The 5,171-nt window shown below is 45.6% G+C and overlaps 1 pseudogene; it reads left to right on the top strand.

Moving 5' to 3' along the window:
* Positions 1–3,752: 3,752 nt before the first annotated feature.
* Positions 3,753–4,892, top strand: LOC123153718 (BTB/POZ and MATH domain-containing protein 3-like; annotated as a pseudogene).
* The last annotated feature ends 279 nt before the right edge of the window (positions 4,893–5,171 follow it).

Raw genomic sequence — 5,171 nt, 5'->3', positions numbered from 1 at the left:
GCAATGTCGCAAGTGAGGTAATCTTCAGACAACCCATGTAATACATAAGGCAAAGAGATACATAGTTGGCTTACAATCGCCACTTCACATAATACATGAATACATTACATCATCCAGATACAAACAAGGTCCGACTACGGAACCAAAATAAAATAAGACTACCTCAAATGCTACACAGATCCCCGATCGTCCCAACTGGGCTCCACTACTGATCAACTGGAAACGCTACAACATAACGAACACAATCTTCAACGAGCTCCTCCTTGAGCTTGGTTGCGTCACCTACACCATATCATCGGCACCTGCAAACTGGTTTTGGAAGTATCTGGGAGTCACGGGGACTCAGCAATCTCACACCCTCGCGATCAAGACTATTTAAGCTTATAGGAAGGGTAAAAGTATGAGGTGGAGCTGCAGCAAGCGACTAGCATATATGGTGGCTAACATACGCAAATGAGAGCGAGAAGAGAAGGCAAGGCACGGTCGAACAACTATGATCAAGAAGTGATCCTAGAACAACCTACAATCAAGCATTACTCCAACACCGTGTTCACTTCCCGGACTCCGCCGAGAAGAGACCATCACGGTTACACACGCGGTTGGTGCATTTTAATTAAGTTAAGTTTCAGGTTTTCTACAACCGGACATTAACAAATTCCCATCTGCCCATAACCACGGGCACGGCTTTCGAAAGTTCAAATCCCTGCAGGGGAGTCCCAACTTAGCCCATCACAAGCTCTCACGGTCAACGAAGGATATTCCTTCTCCCAAGACAATCCGATCAGACTCGGCATCCTGGTTACAAGACATCTCGACAATGGTAAAACAAGTCCAGCAACACCGCCAGAATGTGCCAAAAAATCCCGATAGGAGCTGCACATATCTTGTTCTCAGAGCACACTCAGATGAGCGCTCCGTACAACTAAAACCAAACCTCGAGTTTCCCCGAGGGGGCGCTGCAAAGGGCTCTAGTTTGGACCAACACTCAGAGGAGCACTGATGTCTACTACACAACCTTCTTCTTGTAGACGTTGTTGGGCCTCCAAGTGCAGAGGTTTGTAGGACAGTAGCAAATTTCCCTCAAGTGGATGACCTAAGGTTTATCAATCCGTAGGAGGCGTAGGATGAAGATGGTCTCTCTCAAGCAACCCTGCAACCAAATAACAAAGAGTCTCTTGTGTCCCCAACACACCCAATACAATGGTAAATTGTATAGGTGCACTAGTTCGGCGAAGAGATGGTGATACAAGTGGTATATGGATAGTAGATAAAGGTATTCGTAATCTGAAAATATAAAAACAGCAAGGTAACTAATGATAAAAGTGAGCATAAATGGTATTGCAATGATAGGAAATAAGACCTAGGGTTCATACTTTCACTAGTGCAAGTCCTCTCAACAATACTAACATGCAACAAAGAGTCACTCCAAAGTCACTAATAGCGGAGAACAAACGAAGAGATTATGGTAGGGTACGAAACCACCTCAAAGTTATTCTTTCCAATCAATCCGTTGGGCTATTCCTATAAGTGTCACAAACAGCCCTAGAGTTCGTACCAGAATAACACCTTAAGACACAAATCAACCAAAACCCTAATGTCACCTAGATACTCCGATGTCACCTCAAGTATCCGTGGGTATGATTATATGATATGCATCACACAATCTCAGATTCATCTATTCAACCAACACAAAGGACCTCAAAGAGTGCCCCAAAGTTCTACCGGAGAATCACGACGAAAACGTGTGCCAACCCCTATGCATAGGTTCATGGGCGGAACTTGCAAGTTGATCACCAAAACATACATCAAGTGAATCACGTGATATCCCATTGTCACCACAGATATCCACGGCAAGACATACATCAAGTGTTCTCAAATCTTTAAAGACTCAATCCGATAATATAACTTCAAAGGGGAAACTCGATTCATTACAAGAGAGTAGAGGGGGAAGAAACATCATAGGATCCAACTATAATAGCAAAGCTCGCGATACATCAAGATCGTGCCAAATCAAGAACACGAGAGAGAAAGAGAGAGAGAGATCAAACACATAGCTACTGGTACATACCCTCAGCCCCGAGGGAGAACTACTCCCTCCTCGTCATGAAGAGCATCGGGATGATGAAGATGGCCACCGGAGAGGGATTGCCCCCTCCGGTAGGGTGCCAGAACGGGTCTAGATTGGTTTTCGGTGGCTACGGAGGCTTCTGGCGGCGGAACTCCTGATCTAATCTCTGTTCTGGACGTTTTAGGATACGTGGGTATATATGGGTGAAAGGAGTACGTCGGTGGACCGAAGGGGGGGCCACGAGGCAGGGGGCGCGCCCCCTACCCTCGTGAGCTCCTCCTTCATCTTCTGACATAGGGTCCAAGTCTATCCGGTAGGTTTCCTTCCAAAAATAACTTCTCCAGTTGATTTCGTTCCGTTTCGACTCCGTTTGATATTCCTTTTCTTCGAAACACTAAAATAGGCATAAAACAGCAAATCTGGGCTGGGCCTCCGGTTAATAGGTTAGTACCAAAAATAATATAAAAGTGGAAAATAAAGCCCAATATTGCCCAAAACAGTAGATAATATAGCACGGAGCAATCAAAAATTATAGATACGTTGGAGACATATCAAGCACTGGCCCGGGGGGTTTAATAAAGATGACCCTTGGGCTCCGGAAACCCAAGGGAAAAAGAGGCTAGGTGGCAAATGGTAAAACCAATGTTGGGCATTGCTGGAGGAGTTTTATTCAAGGCGAACTGTCAAGGGGTTCCCATTATAACCCAACCATGTAAGGAACGCAAAATCCGGGAACATAACACCGATATGACGGAAACTAGGGCGGCAAGAGTGGAACAAAACACCAGGCATAAGGCCGAGCCTTCCATCCTTTACCAATATATAGATGCATTAAGATAAACAAGATAATATGGTGATATCCCAACAAAGAACACGTTCCAACAAGGAACAACTCCAATCTTCACCTGCAACTAGCAACGCTATAAGAGGGGCTGAGCAAAGCAGTAACATAGCCAAACAACGGTTTGCTAGGACAAGGTGGGTTAGAGGTTTGACATGGCAATATGGGAGGCATGATAAGCAAGTGGTAGGTATCGCAGCATAGGCATAGCAAAAGAGCGAGCATCTAGTAAGTGATTTCGAGGGTATGGTCATCTTGCCTGCAAAGTTCTCAGAGTTGACTTGATCCTCGTAAGCGTACTCAACGGGATCCTTGATCACGTACTCGTCTCCCGACTCTACCCAAGCAAGAACAACAAGCAAATGGAGACACAATCAACCACGTGCAATGCTCAAGCAACATGATGCAAAACATGGTACGATGTGCGGGATGCGGTATGTGATGCATATGCATGATTTGGAAAGGAATGATTGAACCTGGACTCAACTTGGAAAACCAAGAGTGCCACTGGAAAGAGGAGTTGATTTCCGTCGAAATCGATATAAAGATCACCGGAATCGGATGCGCGGTTTGGAAATGACAAGCAAAACAAATATGGCACCGGCCTGCGATTAACAGCACGAGACCATCTAAATGCATCAAGAACAACATGCTATAGCACTCCAACATGGAAATAAAATACATGGCAGGGATCCACTCAATATGCTTGACAAAAGATGAACACTGAGCTACGGCTAATTCACTCAATATCAGACTCAAACAAGCATGGCAAAGGTGCAAAAGATTACAGGTTACAGACTTAGTGAAAATAACATCAAGTCAGGAATTTAACATCAGGAAGAAATGTTTAGATCAAGGTAACAACATGCTACAGGAACATAACATGGCAAAGCAAGGCATGGCATGAACCTACTCAAAGCATACAACAAAAGTCCCTTACTGACCATAAGTTACAGGAACTTACAGGAACATAACACGGCTAATTCGCTCTTTCTGAACCTTCTCTACAACGCCGATGACGACGACCACGAAGTGCCCATGGAGGTCAGGTTCAGTTTCAGCCTTGTCGACCAGGTGGAGAAGCAGATGCCCATGTACATTCGTGCCACCGGTGAAACCCGCAGCTTTTCCAGCACCACTTCAATCTGGGGCAACGACAGGTTTATGAGAAGAGACGCCCTTGAACACTCGGCGGATCTCAAGTGCGATTGTCTCACCATCTGCTGCGACGTCGTGGTCGTCCGCAACAGCAGGGTTGATGATGATGATGCCGGTGGCCGTGGCCATGGAAGCACCAAGGCGCTCCTGCCGGACATACACCAGCATTTCAACAGTCTCCTTCAAAATAAGGTGGGTGCCGATGTGGCATTCCAGGTTGGCGGCGAGACCTTTGCCGCACACCGGTGTGTGCTTGCTGCCCGATCCACGGTGTTCATGGCACAACTCTTTGGCCCCATGAAGGAGGCGTCCAACGGTGTCATACAGATCAAAGACATGGAACCAAAGGTGTTCACGGCTTAGCTTAGCTTTGTCTACACAGACTCGTTCCCTGGCATGTATGAGGACAACATTAAGTTGAGTGAACTATGCAAAGATACGGAACAAGCACAAGAAGATGAAATGTCCGAAGTTGTGGTCCAAGGACAAGATGGGGAAGCGGCAGAGGATGAAATGGGGCTGCTGCAATGGTTGCAAGGCTTGTTTGTAGTGGCAGACCGGTACCATCTCCAGCGGCTCAAGTTCATCTGTGTACAACAGCTGTCTCAGCGCATAGATGTGAGCTCTGTGGCGTCCACTCTTGCTCTAGCCGAGTAGCACCACTGTCGTGGATTGAAGGAGGCGCACTTGAAGTTTACCCAAGTCCAATCTCCCACGTGTTTGAAGACACTAATGGCGAGTAATGGCTGGGGGCATATTGTCACGACCTATCCCTTTGTTTTGAATGAGCTCATTGCCATGCTTGCTTCGAACCAGAGGAAGTAACACTCTGGATATGGTACGCATCTTCCTTAATTAGACCTTAAGTGACATTCTTTTGCATATATAAGTACCTCTACAGAGATTGTAGCATGTATGTCTAGTTTTTAATTGTCTCGTCATGTAGTTTGCATGTATGATGAATCATAAAGATACAACATATGTGTAAATTGTCTCTTCATGCAATGGATGGTCTGTAATTTCAGGTCTGAGAGTCAACATTAATTGATATGTGTTGCAGCAATGAGCAGTTCTCTCAACTAGATTATCATCATATAATTATCT

The sequence above is a fragment of the Triticum aestivum genome, chromosome 7A, assembly GCF_018294505.1.
Source record: "Triticum aestivum cultivar Chinese Spring chromosome 7A, IWGSC CS RefSeq v2.1, whole genome shotgun sequence".
In the NCBI taxonomy this organism is placed as follows: Eukaryota; Viridiplantae; Streptophyta; class Magnoliopsida; order Poales; family Poaceae; genus Triticum; species Triticum aestivum.
The sequence above is the reverse complement of the archived record's forward strand: the minus strand, read 5'-3'. Positions and strand labels throughout refer to the sequence as shown.